This window comes from Eulemur rufifrons, unplaced genomic scaffold (genome assembly GCF_041146395.1).
Source record: "Eulemur rufifrons isolate Redbay unplaced genomic scaffold, OSU_ERuf_1 scaffold_158, whole genome shotgun sequence".
NCBI classification, from domain to species: Eukaryota; Metazoa; Chordata; class Mammalia; order Primates; family Lemuridae; genus Eulemur; species Eulemur rufifrons.
In genome coordinates, this window is record NW_027182940.1 from 207,501 (window position 1) to 227,500 (window position 20,000).

Below are 20,000 nucleotides of genomic sequence, written 5' to 3' on the forward strand. Positions count from 1 at the left end.
CCTCCTCCTCCTCCTCCGCCGGTTTCGTGCCGGGATCCCATGGTCCTTGGGGTTGACCAGATGTCCCGTCGCACTTAGTCTCTGCGGGGCTGGCCCCATCGATGCTATGGAGGGGGATCACCGCCAGGGGGCGCTGCGGTTGCGGGCTTCTCGACTCCCTCTCCTTCCCCACCCCTCCGCTCGCCCGCTCCTCCTTTCTTTACTCCCTATCGCCCCGCCCCCTTTTTTCTCCACACACACGCAATTATCACGCTCACGAGCTATCCCGGGACCTGGCGTGACTTTCATCGCAATCTCCCCCCCCCCCCCGGACACACACACATAGAGACACACCCTCCCGGCAGGGAGCACCCTGAGTGGTCGTGCAGATGTCGCTGCTGCATGCGGCCTCCGCATGGGTTCGCTGGTTGACCAGATGTCTGGTCCTTGGGTGGTTGACCAGATGTCTGGTCTGTGGTTGTCGTCCTGACAGGGAGGCTTCGGGACGGATTTGGTCTCTCTGGCCTCGCTGCCCCTAGGGGTCACCCTGCGATCGGTATTCTTCTCGCGCGGGGCGAGGGGGCGCTCCGGAGCATTCCTCTCCTCTCGGAGTTTCTGTCTGCAGTCTCTCGACTTGCTCTCACTCCCCTACCCTGCTGTGTGACTTTCTTTTTGGTCCTTTCATTTTATCTATTCTCTCTTTGCCTTTTCCTGCCCGCCTTTCCGCTCCCCCCCCCCCGGATTCATGGTTTCACGTCACGCGGGTGACGTGCCGACACACCAGGAGGCCCTTCTCACACGTGCGCGTGAACACGCAATCAACACGTTTATGAACTAGAAAGGGATCTGGTGTGACTTTGCTATTATTTCCCCTCCCCTCCTCCCCGCGCTGAGAATGAGTTTCCCCGGGCTCGTGTGCCCGCCTGGGAATCGGCTGCAGACGCCATGGCCCCGGGTCGACCACATGTTGCCCTGGGGTCCACCAGATGTCTCTGGCGAATTGGGGCCCTAGGGTGCTTGTGACGGTGTGGTCACTAGGTGTCGCTCTGGGCTCAGTATTCTTCCTTCTCGCTGTGACTTTGGTCTCTTTTTTTCGAAATTTCTTTCTTTCTTCCTCTTTTGCCCTGTTTCCATTTTCCCTTCTTAATCTCTTTCTCTCTTTTTGTTGCTTTTTTTCCACGGCAGATGGGTGATGTGTGTGTGGAGGAAACGCGGCGTCAGGGAGAAGACACATCTCACACGTGCTCGGGAACACCCGATCGTCACGCTTCTGAGTACCGACCGATGGATCTGGTCCCGAATTTTTTAATAGTTTTCTCCTCTCTCTCTCTCTCTCTCTCTCTCCCCCCCCCTTCCTTCTCTTTCCTTTCTCTCCCTTCCTTTCTTTCTTTCTCTCGCTCTCTCGCTCTCGCTCTTCTTTTCTTTCTGACAGAGTCTCTCGTTCTGTTGCCCTGGCTAGAGTGCCATGGCGTCAGCCTAGCTCACAGCAATCTCAAACTCCTGGGCTCAAGCGATCAGACTGCCTCAGCCTCCCGAGTAGCTGGGATTACAGGCATGTGCCAGCATGCCCAGCTAATTGGATATACGTGTGTGTGTGTGTGTGTGTGTGTGTGTATATATATTTTTATATATATATATATATATATATATATATATTTTTTTTTTTTTTTTGAAACAAAGTCTCACTCTGTTGCCCAGACTAGAGTGCCGTGGCGTCAGCCTAGCTCACAGCAACCTCAAACTCCTGGGCTCAAGCGATCCTACTGCCCCAGCCTCCCGAGTACCTGGGACTACAGGCATGCGCCACCGTGCCCGGCTAATATTTTTCTGTATATATTTTTAGATACTGTTTCTGTATATATTTTTAGATATATAGTTTCTTTCTATTTTTAGTAGAGATGGGGGTCTCGCTCTTGCTCAGGCTGGTCTCGAACTCCCGACCTTGAGCGATCCACCCGCCTCTACCTCCCAGAGTGCTAGGATTACAGGCGTGAGCCACCCCGCCTGGCGTGTACGTTCTGTATTCACAGCCAGACGGAAGGCAGGGAGAATGTTACCCTTTCAAAGCCCGCCCTGCTCGCCTCTCAGCCCACCGATGGCACTCTGAATCCCGTGGCATTCCTTCACTCAGCTGAATTCTTCAGCACCCGACCCCCCCCCACCCCACCCCCGTGCCACGGGAGTTCGTTCTCATGGCAGAGCCATCGAGGCTGTTGCCACACGTGTTGTAGGTGCCTAGGCAGACTGTGCCCTGGCCCCGAGGAGGTACGGAACCGCCTATCGCCTCGGGAGGGAGGGACAAGATGTGTCCGTGTCCAAGGCGACGTCCTGTCGATCACGAGGAGGCCTGCAAAGGCTCGTATCTGCCAGGCATTGAGCCACATCACATGAAACACCGGTGTGTTCCTTCACTTAGGTGGTGTCGCGTGTTGATACTCACAGAGGATGATAAACCCACTCGCATGCCGGCTGAGCCCCCTGTGTCTCCTCCTCTATCCACTGAGGGAAAAAACCGCAACAAAAGGTAGAAAACCACAGGGGGGGGGAAGAGAGCCCGTCGCTCTCCCTATGTGACCGTCCGGAGTGCTCGTTCAGATGGGAGGAGGTGTGTTTGTGTGTGTGTGTGTGTGTGTGTGTGTGTTTCATTGATTTTGGTGCCATCTTTTCTCTGCAGCTGCGTCAGAGGACAGCGATTTTTCCGATTTTCACTCCGCTGAGTGAATTGCCTTTTGAAGAGAATGTCCACAGGAAGCCTACGGTCCTCCCGCGGGGGTGGCCCTCCTCTAGAAATGAATCTCGTTTCTTGAACGGAGGGGACTTGTTGACGCCATCATGCTTTCGGGACGACTTCTCAGACGCTAGCTTTGGACCGCAACATAGGTGCCCCCGACATTGCCTCAAGGGTTCCGTGGTGCCTCCTGTCAAGAGACCCCACCGACCGTCCCCAGCCTGCCCGCTCAAGGGAGCCGGGCCCCTTCTGATCTGTCCGCCCGCCGGTGAAGCTCCCTCCCGAGGGTCGGAAAGCCCACCTGTTTCCCAGTTCGGTTGAATGATGGGGCACCCGGGCAGGGCACTGGCACCGAGTGACTCCATTCTGAGTCTGTCTGCTCTGGGGGGCGGGGGCGGGGGCGGGGGCGGGTGGGGGGGCAGTTCCGTCTCGACCCGGTGGCCTCCTACCGACTGACTCGATGGGACGGACCATTCTCACTCAGGATCGTGTACCTTCTTGGCCTAGGCACATCCCGGCACTGAAAGCCACTTTTCGGGGACACTCTCCCACGTACAGATAGATGGCCTGCACGAGTGCTCTTCCTTTCTCGAAACACTGGAAATCTGTCCTCAATTTTACCTGACCTACCTGACGGTGTGTGATAAAGGAGCATAGAACCCTCAGCCACCCTCCACCTTCCCGCTGTCCCGAGAGACAGTGCCGAGCGTGAAATTCTATCCCTGACTCTCTGTGTCCACCGGAACGTGGCCTGACTGCAGTGACGTCAGCTACGTCAAGTCGTTCTCTGGGTAGGGAAAGAACTTAACCAGATAGGCCCTATCGGTCGCTTCTCTGTTCTGATAGTTTTGTGGCAGCCATTTCTTTCCCCCTCTCTTTTCTTTTTCTGTCTCTCTCCCCCACCCCCACCCCCAAATTCTTTCTACGAAGACGTTTAGGATGTCAGATTCTGGCCACATGCCCCCCCCTAGGCATAGGGGGGCCAGCATAGACAAAGGTCTTCGGTACCAAGTGTTCATTCCACGGTGACAGATATTGCCACTCTTGTATTGACCAGGGCGAGATGGTGAGTGGGTCAACTCTGAAACTCCCTGTACTCTACTTCTCTCTTGGGTAGGTCCCTGCCCCAACCCTCCGGCTTCTAGCACACACCCAGGGGCACTCTCTCCTCTCTGGATAAAGTTCCAGATGATCCGATCCGCTCCGAGGAGGAAGGGGAGCTGGCCGGGCCACCCACTGTGCGCCCCACCCCCGTCAGTCATAGGGTCCGTTCTTTTCAGGATGACACCGGCAGCGGTTGCTGGGTGTCACCTAGCGGCCACTTTGATCAGACCTCGGGATCCGGAAAGTCAGGTGACGTTGGGAGTTTAAGAGCTGACTCCCGGGAGGTGTGGAGGGCGGGGAGGAGAGCACGGTCCGGACGGTCCCACCCTCTTCTTCCCGGGCCCGCAGCTCTGGGCCCGCCCGGGGCAGCCCTAGCCTCTAGCGGGTCTCCGCCCACCCGCCCTGTTGTCTGCGGGAGGCGCCCCTCCTCCCGCTCTCTGCCTCCTCCCGGGACCGTAGGCCTCTGCCCGTCGTCTTTTTTATTTTTATTTTTTCCCTTTTGTTTGTTTCTCTTTTATCTTGTGTTTTAGGCTTATCGAATATCATATCGTATAAAAACTTAAATCACAGAATGAATTATATTAAGTAACAAGATGTGGCTTTTTATCCTACGCCGAGAACGATGAATTTTTCTCTTCGTGTCCATTTTCCTGTCCTGGAAGAAATACAAAGTTGCTCGTGATACTTCCCCATCATCTTCCAGTTTCCCCGACTGTCAACACGATGTATTCGATCGTATATCTTTGTGTGTGCACGTGGGCGCCTGTACCTATTTCTTTTCGGCATCAGTCTCAGGTCTTTTGGCACCTAGGGGGGAAAAAGGAGAAACCAATAAAGGACAGAAAGACGTTCTGTCGTTTTACGCTCCCCACCACCACCACCACCACCACCACCACTTTTGGGAGCTTGTAGTCTGGCCTATGTCCCCAAGGCAGGTTAAATCTTTTCTTAAAACTCCCAAGTGGTCCCCTGCCCCGCCCCCCCCCCCAGGTGGGCGGCCGGCAGAGTTCACAGGCTTTGTTTTTGGCAGAGCCTGGACGATTGAAATAATTAACCACAATCAACGCTAAAGCTGAGAACCCCTCCCCCCCTCATTAAAAGCTCTGTATTTCTGCCTAGCCCTATGTTCCGGGAAATTCGGAGGCTTGAGATGGGAAGGTCTACCCTATTTTCTCCTTTACCGGCAAAATAGACTCTCTCTTTCCTTCCTCCTCAAACAGCTTGTCCTCGTTATTCGGCCTCGTGGGCAAGTGGCCGAGCTTTCGGTAACACCAAGTCTTCTAAGTTGTGTTGTGTTATCGGTCTTGTTTTCTTTCTTTTCTTTTCTTTTCTTTTCTTTTTTTTTTTTGAGACAGGATTTCTTTCACTCTGTCCTCTCCCAGGCCGCCTTGGCCTGATTGTAGCTCACAGCAAGCTCCAAATCCAGGGCTTAAGTGATCCTCTCTGCCTCAGCCTTCTGAGTAGCTGGGACTATAGGCAAATGCTGCCACACCCGCCATAATTTTTCTTTTTTTTTTTTTTGTTGGTAGAGATGAGGTCTCATCGTGTTACCCAGGCTGGTCTCCAGCTGCTGGGCTCAAGTCACGCTCCCGTCTCTGCCTCCCAAGTTGCCGGGATCACGGGCATGAGCCACCATGGCCAGCCAGGTTATTTAAAGGTGATCGCTTTGCTATCCTGATACAAAACCCCAAATGTGCGAGTTTAAGGCACCAGACGGAGGGAGTCCCCACACTACATCGTCACGAACATTGAGGGTGGCTCACGAAACAGCTGGGATGTGGCCACACAGTAGTGATCGAGGAGATATATTCTAGTGGGATAGCAGAAATATAGAATGTCCTGAAGACACTAAATGTCGGAATGCCACAGCAGTCAATGGCTGACAAACTTCCATTCCATCGTGTCATGGTAGGCGGCTTACTTTTCTCCTGCTCCCTCGGTATGATTAAGGCCTGACGTAGAAAATGTCTACGTCTCATCCAAATCCATCGAGACGATGGAAGGGGGAACTGGGAGAGGAATAAAGAAAAACAAGAGGGGGAGAAGGAGGAAACTGCCTCCCCTGCCCCCATGCTACCCAATTAATAAATGAAGAATGGGCCGGGCGTGGTGGCTCACGCCTGTAATCCTAGCACTCTGGGAGGCCGAGGCGGGTGGATTGCTCAAGGTCAGGAGTTCGAGACCAGCCTGAGCGAGACCCCGTCTCTACTAAAAATAGAAAGACATTATATGGACACCTAAAAATCTATATAGAAAAATTAGCCGGGCATAGTGGCGCATGCCTGTAGTCCCAGCTACTCGGGAGGCTGAGGCAGTAGGATCGCTTAAGCCCAGGAGTTTGAGGTTGCTGTGAGCTACGCCACGGCACTCACTCTAGCCTGGGCAACAAAGTGAGACTCTGTCTCAACAAAAAAAAAAAAAAAAATAAATGAAGAATGGCCTCTTCCCTCCTCTTCCCAACCCCTAACTATGCCTGGAGGTGTATCGTAGGCCTACAGTCCTAAGAAATGTACAACTACTGATAGTAATGGGAAGAAATGCAGTCTAATAGGTTTCTGTGCAGTGGGACACCTGGCCAGGGCACTTACGGTGAATGGAGCTTGCAGGGCGGGCGGGAGGTTGCTCTGGGTGAGTCTGTGAGTTGGCGGTGAGTGGTGAGTGAATGTGAAGGCCTAGGACATTACTTACTGTAGGTTTTCATAAACCCTGGACACTTAGGCCACACGACATTTACCTTTAGAAATTTCTTTCTTCAATAATACATTAACCTTAGCTTACTGTAAGTGTTTTCACTTCATAAACTTTTCCATGGTGGTTTGGCTTTTTTTTTTTTGTTTGTTTGTTTGTTTGTTTTTCTTTCTTTCTTTTAAACTTTTGGACTCTTTTGCAACACCACGACTTAAAACACAAATGCGTTGCACTGTTGTACACAGATATTTTCTTTCTCTGTGTCCTTATGTGTTCCGTAAGCTTTTTCCTACTTTTAAAGTTTTTATCGTTCTATGCACTTTTCAAAATAATAAAAACTAAAACGGGGGGGGGGGGTGGGAGAGGGAAGGAGAGAAATACACACACATGAATATGTTTCCCAAGTGAACTGAGGAAGGGGGCCGAGTCAAGGTTCTCAGGGAGCCACCAGTGATGAAACGGTCAGGCTCAGAATCAGCATTGCAGAGTGGCTGCAGAGCCGGGGGGCCTGGACTGGCTACCTGGACGACACTCCGTGTTTGGTAACTTGGCGAGTCATACATCCTCTTGAGCCTCAGCCTCTTCATCTGCAAATGCAGAAATCATGGTGCCTACCCCACAGGGATATTGTGCAGAGTGAAAAAGCAAATGCAGGCAAAGCCCACAGAAGCACGCGTGGTAAACAGTAAGCCTTTAATCGTGGTCACAGTCGTTGTTATAGGATCATCTTCCTATGTCCTTGTCTTTTAAAGATTAGCAGAACCTCCCAGAAGATGAGAATGGGCTCCCCCTGAGCAAGTCTCGGCTGTAAAGTCACAGGCATGTTGAGCATGTGGCACAGAAGGCAGAATAAAAACCTGATCCCGGAACATTATGTTCCTGCAGGACATGAAATCATTGAAGGTATGGGAAATCCTACCTCATATCCGTTTTACTAGAACACCTATGATTGCGTACGCACATGGACGCACGCGCACGCGCACCCCAAACTTTTTGAGCTTCACAAAACAGCGTAACCAAGGAACACACTATGATGCTTCTTAGCGATCTATTTAGGCCCAGGTTACTCGTCACTCTGAGCCTGCCTCCTTATCTGTCCAATGAGAATAGTGTTTGTCACAATTATCGTCATCGTCATCCTACCTAACGCTTCTGGTAAAATTGAAGTGTGAGAACACCCGCTAGACAGAAAATCCATGTTATCTCTCAATTTTTCTTCCTCCTGATTTCTATCTGAATCTGTGAGCTCGCTTTGGTTCACTTCGGTTTTTCAAGAGGCTCCGGTTACCTTCTCTCCCACCTATATCGGATTGGGTCTGACGGAAGAAAGAAGGAAAAAAAAAAAAAAAACATAGTAAAGAAAGCAGAACAACATTTGTTTCTGAAGCAACCGATCAAACATTGCTGATGAGCCGGTCTTTTCTATTTCAGTAAACCAAGGAGGCCTATTGTCACGAGGATGTGAGGGGCCCGGGTAAGATTGGATGATTACCCCTAAAGGAGACAAAGCAGACAGACTATGGCACATGTGATCTTAGCCAAGAGAATAAACAGTGACCTCTCTGCCGAGTTGGGCCTTAGCATACCAAAGGGAAATAAAGGTGTAATAGGATGCTCAATTTTTACTCTGGAAACAGAGGTTGGTTGGGCACTGAACTGAGAACACTGAATTTTTTACCCTCCTTGATATTCACATAGGCTTAGAGGAGGCAAAAAAAAAAAAAAAAAAAAAAGAATACTGAGCCTATAAGTCATCCCTAAAACTCGGATTTTATGTTCCCTTGCCTTTTCATAACTGAGCAACACACAACATTAAAGAATGGACACAGGCCGGATGCGTTGGCTCAGGCCTGTAAACTTAGCACTCTGGGAGGCCGAGGCGGGAGGATCGCTCAAAGTCAGGAGTTCGAGACCAGCCCGAGCGAGAGTGAGACCCCCCGCCCCCGTCTCTACTAAAAATATAGAAAGAAATTGTCCAGACAACTAAAAATATATAGAAAAAAATTAGCCGGGCATGGTGGCACATGCCTGTGGTCCCAGCTCCTGGGGAGCCTGAGGCAGGAGGATCGACTGAGCCCAGGAGTTTGAGGTTGCTGTGAGCTAGGCTGACGCCACGGCACTCACTCTAGCCCGGGCAACAGAGTGAGACTCAGTCTCGGGGGGGGGGGGGGCCCAAAAACAAACAAACAAACAAAAAAACTGGAAGGGACACAGACTTCCACAGGTTTGTGTGTGGCCCCTTTTACTTATTAACGCTACAGGACCTTAATTATTTGTGCTCTGAATCTGATATTCAAATTATCCTTGTGGCCAACGCGTTTGAACAGTAGATGGTAGGGGAAGAAGAGTTCACCTCCTGAATAGATGACAAGTAACGGGAGTACTGGTGAAATTACAAGTGGCTTACGTTTACACACTGAAAATCCCAGTTAGCCGCTACCATGAGTTCAAAGAAGAGATCTAAATTTCTGACCCTATGACCCTAAAAGATATTTCCTCCCATGGTGTCACAGATAAAAATAAAACTGCATCCTAGCACTTTGGGAAGCCTAGGGGGAAAGGATCGCTTGAGGCCAAGAGTTTGAAGTTGCAGTGATCTATGATGATGCTACTGCACTTTAGTCTGGGAAACAGAGTGAGGGCCCGTCAAAAGAAAAAAAAGAAAAAGACAAAAAGAAAGAGAGAGAGAGAGAGAGAGAGAGAGAGAGACAGAGACAGGAAGACACAAGGAAAGAAAGAAAGAGAGAAAGAAGAGAGGAGAAGAGAAGAGAAGCGTCAATCTATCCATTGCATTTTCTACCCTTTAGGTGACTGGGCTTCAGCAGGGTGATGTGATCTGACAAAGTTCATGTTGCTAAGAAATAAAGCACTGGAGTTCAAACTCTGAGTTTTCAAAATCCAGCATATCCCCCTACCCACCATACCGTGCCACCTCTGAGAGTGGATATCTCACAGAGGAGAGCTGTGGAGGCCATTCTTGGACAGACAGAGTCAAGTAGTGGAGACCATGGAGTCTCTGCTCTGCAGCCAGTCTAGAGACATATGGAGCCATTAACACTGCTTGTGAGGAAAATACCATGTCATAGGGAAACAGAAATATTTTCCGCCTTAGGCAGATACAATTTAGGAAAAGACCCGAAACCCCTCTTCTTCTAACAGTGCTTTCTGGTCAGATGCTGACCCCTTCGATTCACAGATTCAGATACATCATTCAATGCAAGCATTGTCAACAAGTCACTCTTTGCAGCTTTCTGAAATTTCTCGCATATAGCATACTTGTAAAGATGATCACTTATGTGAAGACACCACCCCTCCAGAAAAACAAAAACAAAACCAAAACAGAAGCCCACTTTTCTCTGCTGTGAAAATCAAGATCAGCTTTTATGAGATCCACTAAATTCACACAAGAAGTAAAATATAATCATACTGATATATGCAATTTTTCTCTTAGAACAGAATGCATGGTGCTCCTTATCGTCTCAGATACTGTCAACAGAAAGCACGCGGTGGATGAACAATCTCCGTGAGCTTTTCTACAGAGATGGGGTGGGGGTGTGTGTGTGTGTGTGTGTGTGTGATAAATAATGAGGGTTGAGGAGCAGATAAATGACTGGGGGAAAACAACAACAGCAACAACAACAAAAACCACTTCCTGGTTCCTCGATGCAAGCATTCATTTAAAGGGGATACTCGTATGTATACCTAGGTGGAAAGTGGAAGCAGCTTTAAAAAAAAAAAAAGAAAAATTGCTGCGAGCCCTGGTTATGATACGGCAATAAGCGCTAGCTCTTGGAAGGTGTAAAACATATTCACGGTGGCTTACGCCAATCTGGGATGTACAAAGACGAGCTTGAGCACCACCACCAACCAAAAATATGAATGAATACCTGGCTAGCGATCAGGATCAGACATAATAGAAAAGAAAAAGCTCCCAAGGCTAAAATAATGTGAACACGATTGACTCGTCCATGGAAAAGAACCCCAAATCACTGCAAAATAATTTAAAGAGTTTTATTCTGAGCCCAACGGCCGTGATCATGGCCCAGAGAGCTACGCCCAAGAAGCCTTGAGCAAGCGGACCCATTGTGGTGGGGTGGGTTACAGTTTGGCTTCATACATTTTAGGGAGACAGGAATTACATGTAAAATCACAAATCAAAACATGGAAGGGGTACATTGGTCTGGGCTGAAAAGGCAGGACATCTGGCAGTTGGGGGGGGGCGGGGGAGGGAGGGTGCGGTGTTTACAGGTTTACAGCTGGGTTTAAAGATTCTTTGATTTGCAATTGATGACATAAATGAACCTCTGCCTAAAGGCTTTGCATCATGTTTTCAGTTAAGGTAAGGAGGTCTGCTAATCACAGACAAGCCACTGGACAGTTTACCCAAAACTCAAGTGCCCTGTAGTTCAGTAAACGGTTGGCCTGCTAGATATGCGTTAAGCTTTGTCTTGCCTGGCCTTAGGCCCGTCGGACATTCAGTATCTCATTGTTATAAAATCTGACTCCATCAGGGAGGGGTGTCTGACTTCCCCTGTCCTTGCGGGGCAGCAGCTCAGGTTTAAGGGTTTTTCTAGGGTTCCCTGGGCCAACCACGGGACGGGTCAGCTGGCGGTGGCGGGCGGGGGGCGGCTTAAGATTTTATTTTAGTTCATAGACTCCAGAAATGGTGTTTCCCTGGCAAAGACACACGAGTTCATGAAAAGCTTTCATTCAGTTGGTCTGGCTCCTCCCTGAGGTCGTCTCCCTGCCCCCCACTCCTCCCATCCCCTGGGGCCGGAGCGGGGGGGGGGGGGGGGGGAGGGGTGAAGGCCCAAGAGGAGAGGCGCGTGGGGGAGGTGCCGCTCCCAGAACCAGAGACTCGTCTGGGCCCCACGTAACCCAGCCACCGCGACCGCTTCGCCCGAGGAGGTGCCCAGCAAGTCGTGCTTCTGCCCCTCGGGATTGCCTGCGGGCTGGGGGCGGGGTACGAGCTCCCGGCCCAAGAGGCAAACCCCTAGCCTGGCCGCACAGATGGCCGGGCCCCCGGCGGAGCCCTTCCGCCGTTTTCCACCCCTCCTCCACTCACTGCGCTGACTGCGCATGCGCGCTCGCACGTAGCCGCCTCGGGCTTCTCTCGGGCGGAGCCGCTTTCAGCCGCGACCCCGCCCCGCGAGCTGACTGCGCATGCGCGCTTGCACGTAGCCGCCTCGGGCTTCTCTCGGGCGGAGCCGCTTTCAGCCCCGACCCCGCCCCGCGAGCTGCCGCTTCCAGGCGGCACAGCGCATGGGGGAGGGGACGGAGCTCTAAAGAAATCAGTCCCCTCCGTCTCCTGCCTCAGGAAAAGCCCCAAACCCTTGGAGAACTGCCACCCACCGCCACTGCCGTGTGTGTGTGTGTGGGGGGGGGGGGCGGGGGGGCTGGGTCTTTACTTTGTGTCCTCCTTGTGGCCCAGTCCAAGGCGGCTGGGCTGCCAAACAGATCGTCTCGAGAGGGAGGCAGGAAGGGCCCAGGTCTGGACAGGGGTGGATTGGACCCCTCCACCCTGGGGTGTGGACTTGTGACCGAAAGCTCAGCTGCTTGTCCACGAGGCCGAATAACGAGGACAAGCGGTATGAGGAGTAAGAAAACAGAGAGTCTACTTTGCTGACAAAGGAGGAAATAAATAGGGTAGAGCTTCTCAGTCTCAAACCCCCAAATTTCGTGAACATAGGCCTAGGCAGAAATACAGAGGTTTTTAAAGGAGGGAGGGTTGGTTCTCAGCTTCAGGCAATTACTGCAGTTAGCTGTTCTAAAGGTCCCGTCTCTGCTGAGAAGAAATCCCTTGAACTCTGTGGGCCGCCCACCCTGGGGGCCACCTGGAGTTATAACCAAAGAGTTAACGTGCCTCAGGGATGCAGGCCGGGCTGCAAGTTCCCAAAAGCCTGGGGGAAGTTTTAAAAAGACAGAAAATCTTTCTGCCCTCTTCCCCTCCCACCCCCCCACAAAGCCATTTTCTCTGGTGCAGACTCGGCACCCTCCCTGCCCCCCCCCTCCCCGTGCAGGCCTGTTTGTCCTCAATCATCTGTGAGGTTCACGAGGAGGAGATGCTCTCTCGCTCTCCCCACCCTCTTTCTTCCCTTAGGAAATCCTCAGCGCTGTTCCACACACTCAAGGTGGCGGGCCTGCTCCGGCCACCAGCCACCTCTTGTGCCACCTCCCGCCCCCCCCCCCCCGCCCCCAACGGAGTAGGTGTACAGACAGGAGCACACTTTACCGGAGGGCGCCTGGGGATGAAGAGTTGTGGTGGCCAAATGGGGGATGCGGGGCGGGGAGGAGAGTGGCTGGCATTTGGCAAAGAGTGACACGGAGTGGCCATCCAGGCTTGTCTGAAAAGTGGGACTACGAGCCTGAGAGCGCCGACGGAGTCGATGGACATGGTCACTGCTGTGGGATGTCTCTTTTACCACGATGTAACACCAAAGCAAACCCCTGACCCGCTGGGTCGGAGAAGGCCTTGTGGGCAATTTAGAAAAGCCATGGCGTGGCCATTTGGAATACTTCCTGCCTCTCCGGGAATCAAAAATTAGAAAGGACCATGGGTTCTGTATTAACGTACCAAAGGCAGGCAGAATTTTAGCCTTTTAAAGCCTGCCCTGGCCCTATCTCAGCAAGGCAGTGGCACCCCAAGTTCCGTGACATTTCTGCACTCGGCGGCTGACTTCTTCAGCCATCTGTTGCGATGCCCCTGCCAGGTGGCCACTCACTCGCCCCTTCAGTTCAACCCTTGTACCAGAAAGTGTTGCCTTCTTCCTAACCCCTATGGGGGGACCGGGGGGTGACGTGTGTGGGGGGGGGTAGTGGAAATGGGCAGACCCCACAGGTGCAGCCTCTTCCAGGTCATAATGGGCCTGAGGCAGCGTGGGATTCCCCCGGAAGGGAGGCAGGGTGGCACTACGGCACCGAAGCCTGACGCCGGCGGCCACGTGGATGGTGGGGGACACGTTAGACCGCTGAGATGCAGCCACTGAGAGCCACCCCGCAGCAAGAGGTCTCTCTGGCAGAGCAGGCACTGAGTCCGCAAGTCAAGACAGCTGGGAGGCCTGGGAGACAGAGGCCCTGGATCTCAGGTCCCGGGGTGGGGGCGGGGGGCAGTGCCAGTGCCTGGAGAGAGAGAGAGCCCAGGCTCCAGAGGCCATGATGGGGCCTGGTGGGCAGGGCCGAGGAGGTCAAGGCCGGGTGTGGTGGGGTCCGGGATGAGGGGCTTGGGGTGACGGGCAGGGAGAACGACCCGTTCACTCAGACGTGCCCTCAGAGGAAGGCAGAGGTGCGTTTTGCCTTCCTCCGGCTAGTGGAACGCTCGGCATTTCTTTCCTTCAGAGCTGGGTTGAACCGGTGTGGCATCTGTTATAGTACGGAGTGCGAGACAGGACAACCTAGAGACCGAATTGAGCCAAGTCATGAGTCCACATTAGCTGGCCAGCGACCACCCCCTGCCCTGTTAGGGTACAGGTACAGAGAATGGCCCCGAGCCGAAAAAAGCAGGAAGGTTTCAGACTATCCTAAGCTAGAGCTCCGTGACTTTAGGCACGGCGGTTGAAACAACACTATACCACCTACTCCGCAGCTGTGTGGTCCGGGACCAGCCTCGGGCCCCCGTTTCGTTTCGGTTACAGTCTTTAAGCGAGCAGGTTTACAGAAACAGATAGCTCCAATTAAGGAACATTCTTTCAGGCGTTAAGCAAGCACAATCAATTTTACGACAGGCAGCTGGAAAGTTTAAACACTTAGTTACAAGTTAATTGCTTTGTTTTATCTCCGCAAGGTACGTATTTCCAATTACAGACATAGGTCAAGCGGACATCGGTCACCTAGCGAGCAAGCATAAGTTTTCAAGTGGGCCTTTACAGCGTCCAGACAGGCCTCGGTCCAGTTATTGTGCATTCTTTTTGACCACTTGGAAAGCTACTAGCACCGTTCCGGGCCTCACCTCACTCACGCGGAACTACAGAGTGATGACCTGGGGTGGGTGGGTGGGTGTGTGTGTGTGTGTGTGTGCTCCCTCCTGTGGTGGGAAGGGTGATCTGCTCGCCCACCCGGCGTGGTGTCCCCCACCCCTGCCCCATCTTGGCGTTTACAGAAAACAAACACGAACACAAGAGAGGGAGCCGGAGGAGGAGGAGGAACATATGCTGCTATCCAGGTTATCCTGGGAGGCTTCCTAGCCATTTCTGAGGAAACAGTGTCTCCTGGCTGTCTCCCGTAGTTTTATTTATTGACTTATTTATCTATTTTTCCTTTTGGCTTGAACCCATTCTTTTCGTTTCGGCATCTCATCTGACATCCTCTTCTGAGAGGAACCTGGAAACGTTTCCCCGTGTTGCATCTTTTCAGGCTCTGTACGACTGACGAGCATCGTCCCTCTTCAGTCACTGGGCTCTTTGCTAGCCAGGCCTTAATTCTCCACGTTGTAAACCCCAGATCGGATCTCCGCCCGGAGTCCTGTAGAGACCCACCGAATCGATGTTTGGACTGGGATGTCTCGTAGACCTTACCTATTAAAAACCGATCCAGGCCAGGCTTGGTGACTCACGCCTGTAATCCTAGGCCAAGGCGGGGAGGAGGACCGACCGCTTGAGGTCAGGAGTTCGAGACCTGCCTCGGCAAAAGCAAGACCCCCGTCTCTACCAAAAATAGAAAAAAATTAGCCGGGCATGGTGGCACACGCCTGTAGCCCCAGCGATTTGGGAGGCTGAGGAAGGAGGATCGCTGGAGCCCAGGAGTTTGAGGCTTCCAGTGAGTGAACTATGCCCTGCTCCCCCGCCACCCCTCCCCATCATCTCTAACGAAATGACAGTAAAATAAAATAAAATAAAATAAAGCTCAGAAAAAAAAAAAAAAAGTACTATGTAGTGAGACCGATCCTAAGAACACGGGGGCGGGGAAGGAAGTCACTACCACGGTATAAAATTGTATAAACGTTACCCGATTCTGTGTGCGTGCGTTTTCTGAGAAATGACCCCCTTTTGCTATGGGGCCGGGACTGGAGTCCCAGTTTGGGACCATAGGATTCCCCGCACTCGACTCCAGACTGATTCGACCTAGGGTTAGCTCTGTGTAAACACTCTTTAGACGTGGGTGTTTTATGGATTTCTGTCCTTCGGGAGAAACGACTGGCCCGGGTACAGGAGTGAGTGAATGTACCGACCGTCTTCTCCCATCTCTCTCTCTCTCTCTCTCTCTCTCCCTCCCACACACAGGCACACGCGCGCGCACACACACACACACACACACACACACGCCGTTTCCGGGAGCGCCCACTTCATGCGCTTCGGTCCACCGTGACAGATAGTCCAACTGTGAGATCATCGTGAGTGGCTGCGCCTAGGCCCCGCTCTGAACCTCTCCGTACTGTTCGTGTGTCTTCAGCAGGTCCTGCCTCCACCCGTGGCATCTAGCACGGGCCGATGGGTCCCTGTCCTCTCTCCCTGCCGTGGACGCCCCCCTCCGGCCCCCCGCCCCCGGGGGCTCTCTGGTCGACTAGTGGTGGGGAGTGTGCCCGAGGGCTGAGAGACGTGGTCCGAGAGGGGCCGGGAGGAGGCCTGCGACCCAGTGTGTACCCACTCCCGCCCCCACGCTCCCTCCCCCACGAGGGAGCCCGTCCTTTCCAGGCTGACACTTGGATCGGTGGATGACGGGGGTCACCTGGCGGCGGGCGAGCGTTATGGGAAAATCCGGTAGGCGTGTTGCGACGTCCTGCCACAGAGATGGCTCTGGCGACAGCCTCGGGCCGCCCCACCCTGGCCCCCCGGCCAGGCCCCGTGAATGTGTTCTCTCTGTCCCTGACTTCTTTCTTTGTTTCACCAGCCGGCGTGCTCTGAGAATGTGAAGTGTATCATAGTTCCACCCTGGGTTTCATGATCCTAAGATAGGAAGGGGTTTTATGATTCCACGACAGAAAGGTTTTCTCATCCTATCATCTCTCCCCCCCCCCCTTTCTTTCTTTCTCTTCCTCCTTCTGCCTTTTCTTTACTTCTTTGTTCTTTCCTTCTTTCAGTCTTCCTGTCTTCCTTCCTGCCTGCCTGCCTTCCTTCCTTCCGTATTTCTTTCCTCTCTTCCTTTCTCCTGTTATCCTGTGTTTCTATCTCTGTTTTTTCCATCTTTCTTCCCCCTTTCTACTTTCCTACCTTCTTTCTTTCTCATTCTCTCCTTTCTCTCTCCTTCCTTCTTCCTTTCTGTCTCTTTCTATACTGTCTCTCTCCTTCCTTCTCTCTATCTTTTTCTCTTTCCATCTTTCCGTGCTCTTTCTTTTTCTCTCTTAATTTCCTTTCTTTTTCTTTTCTTTCTTTCCCTCCTTCTGTCTCTGTCTGTCTTTCTTTCTTTCTTCTTTCTTTCTGCTTCCATCCTTCCTTCCTTTTTCTCATTCTCTTTCTTTCTGCCTGTCTTTTCTTTCCTTATTTCTTCTTTCCTTCTGTCTTTCTGTGTTTCCTATCTCCTTCCTCCCTTCCTTTTTCTTTCTTCCCCGTGCCCTCTTCCTGTCTTTTCTTATTTACTGTTTTCTTCTTTCTGACTTTCTCTCTCTGTTTCTCCGTCTCTTTTCTTTCTGTTCTTTTCCTTTCTCTCCCTTTCTCTCTTTCTGTTTCTGCCTGTCTGTCTCTCGGCTATGTTGTGGTCTGTGCAGAGACGGGTTTGGTGGACGATGTCGGTGGTCGGGCCGACCCATCCTTTCTTTGATCCCAGTGCTAGCCAGGCCGGGGCCTGCTTAGCTTCCAAGATCAGACGAGATTGGGCGCGTTCAGGGTGGCGTGGCCCTAGACTGACCCGTCATTTTTCGATGGCTTCCGTGGGGAGTAGGGGGACTGTGTTTGATGCCCCCGGGGGACCTTCTGGACTCTGAAATGATGGGCTCCAGAGGGTTGCCCCGTGTTTTGCAGCAGACCTCTGGTGGCTGGCGCCGGTTGTGGTCGGGCTCCACCTGGCGGCCGCTTTTCTACAAGTCTCTTGTCCTCTGAATCTTCGGTGCAGCAGGCAAAGCAGGGGACAGTCCCCGATGCGAGCGAGGCTGAGTTCCGGGAAGCAAGCAGCCTTCGCGGGGCCATCTGGTTCGTGCCGGGACGCCGGCTGGGACATCTGGGAGGCAGAGCTTGGGCCTGCAGGGCTGTGTGGCGGGAGGACGTTGTCGCCGCGCTTCCAGGCTCAGCCAGCCAGGCGGCTTGCGGGGCTGCCCGGGCAGGTCGACCAGCACGCTGTGGCCGCTTTGGAGACCCGACCCACCCCGCGGGGACAGGAAGGAGACGGCACACGCGGGCGGGAGAGGGGGGTGTCCGGCGACCGGCCGCCGTCCCGTGCATGCGTGTCCCTCTCCCTCGGCCTCGCCTTTCCCACCCATTTTCCCTGGTTCCCGCTCAGGAGGCAGGGACAGCCCTGTGAGTGGCACCCAGTCGTCCGTGGCTTCTTCCGAGTCCTACTCTGGGGGCGCGGACCGGGCCCTGGGTGGCGCGGGTGGCCGGCGAGGGCGACCCCTGTCGGCCCGCGGGCGCTCGTGGGCCGCGGCGGTCCCGTCCCGATGTTTTCTCCTCCACAAGTCCCCGTGCTGGGGCCGGGGACTGGGGCCGGGGACCGGGCCCTGGGTGGCCCTGGGTGGCGCGGGTGGCCGGCGAGGGCGACCCCTGTGGGCCCGCGGGCGCTCGTGGGCCGCGGCGGTCCCGTCCCGATGTTTTCTCCTCCACAAGTCCCCGTGCTGGGGCCGGGGACCGGGCCCTGGGTGGCCCTGGGTGGCCGGCGAGGGCGACCCCTGTCGGCCCGCGGCCGCTCGTGGGCCGTGGCGGTCCCGTCCCGATGTTTTCTCCTCCACAAGTCCCCGTGCTGGGCCCTGGGTGGCGCGCGTGGACGGTGAGGGCCTCCCTGGCCCTCTACGCCACGGGGGCCGACCAGATGTCCCTGAGTGCCCCTTGTCTGCTGGCGCTGGGGACCTGCTGGGGACAGGTGGCCGTGTCGAGTGTCGTGGGGGCAGGCGTGTTCAAGTGGCTCGGTCCCCGTCTTCCTGCGCGGTGTTTTTGATCACCTCATATCGTCATCTTCCGCCTGCAGGTTAGTACTGACACGCTGTCCTTCGGCGACTGTCGCTGGAGGGGTTGGGCCTCCGCACGCGGACAGGGTTCTGGGTTCCTGGGGATCCAGCGCCCTGCCCTGTTCCCTTTGAGCTGACCGCCTGGGCCCGCGCGCCGGCTCTAGGGCGTCGGAGTGTCCCGACGGTGGTGCCCGCCTCTCGCGTTGGTCTCTTGTCCCCTCGAGAGACGGCACCCGGGGGAGGGGGGGAGGTTTGCGGCAACCTTCCCCCTTACCCCGCTGGCTCTGTGCCGTTGCGTGTCAGGCGGTCCTCGTCTTTGGGTTGTGCTTGGGAGGCGGGGCTGGCGAGGCTGAAGCGGGCTCCTCCGATCGCTGTCCTCGCCGGTCTGACTGACCTCCCCCAACCCTCCCCGTCCTCGGGGCCTGATCGATGTGGTGACGTCGCGCTCTCCCGGGCCTTGAGCCGCGTGCCAGGCGAGGGACGGTCCATTCATGGTGAATGGTGGCCGCTCTTCTCGTTCTGCCCGCGGGCACCTCACCTCTCCTTCCCCGCCTGTGGGCGGTGCGTGGGAGGCGCGGGTGCGAGACTATCCGGCCCGACCGCGGTCGCCCCGCCCTCGGCCTCGTGGCGTTGGCGGGGGGTCGTGAGTCCTCTTGACGCAGCGGGCAGCCCTCGCTCGCCCTGTGTGGCTGTTGCCTGGCCGGGGTCCCCCCTGCCCGCGACGGACGGGTGCGGGGCCGTGCCGCCCGCCCGGTCGCGCGCCCCGTTTGGCGCGCGGCTGCTGGGTCTGTGTGGCCCTTTTGTGGTGCCCCCGGAGCGCACCGGGTTGTTCTCCAAGGTGCCCGAAACCGAGCGGTGGTTGTCGTCCTCGTTCCCGGCGTCCCCCCTCTGGTCGCCGCTGCAGCGTCTGCTGCGTTGGGTACACCCTCGAGCAGCGTGCTTGGGGTTGGGGGGGTCGAGGCGGGCAAGCCTAGAGGCATCCTCCTGCGCTGCGTGGGCGGGCGGGGGGCGTTGTCTCGGCGTCCCCACGATGTGTGCGTGGCGGACTTCGAAAGGCGAGCGCACGGCTTGTGCTCTTCCCACCCTGCCCGAGGGGGGGGTGGTTGCACGGTCGTGTGGGCGATCGTGGTGGGGCTGGGCCGGCGACGTGGTGCCGGCCGGCCCCGTGGGGGGCCTCTGCCACCGGCCTGGTCTGCCTCGGTGACCCCTCTCCCATACCGACGGGGGAGTGTTCCCCTCGAAGTGAGGGGGCTTTTGGACCAGGGGCCCCGACCGCGAACGCTCAGGAGTCGCCAACCGTGCGTGTTTTGCCCCATGCCGCAGACCCCCCCCACACCTCCCCCAGGGCGTGCCTGAACGCCTCCGCCCAGGGCCCTTACGGGGGCGACCGGGGGTCGGGGGCGATCCACCTTCGGCGAGAAAGCGTCTTCTCTAGCGATCATGGAGGCGTGTCCTCTTCTGGGGTTTGTCGGATCC

The 20,000-nt window shown here is 54.7% G+C and overlaps 1 pseudogene; it reads right to left on the reverse strand.

Moving 5' to 3' along the window:
• Positions 1 to 733: 733 nt before the first annotated feature.
• On the reverse strand, positions 734 to 825 carry LOC138379776 (small nucleolar RNA U13; annotated as a pseudogene).
• Between the last annotated feature and the right edge of the window lie 19,175 nt (positions 826 to 20,000).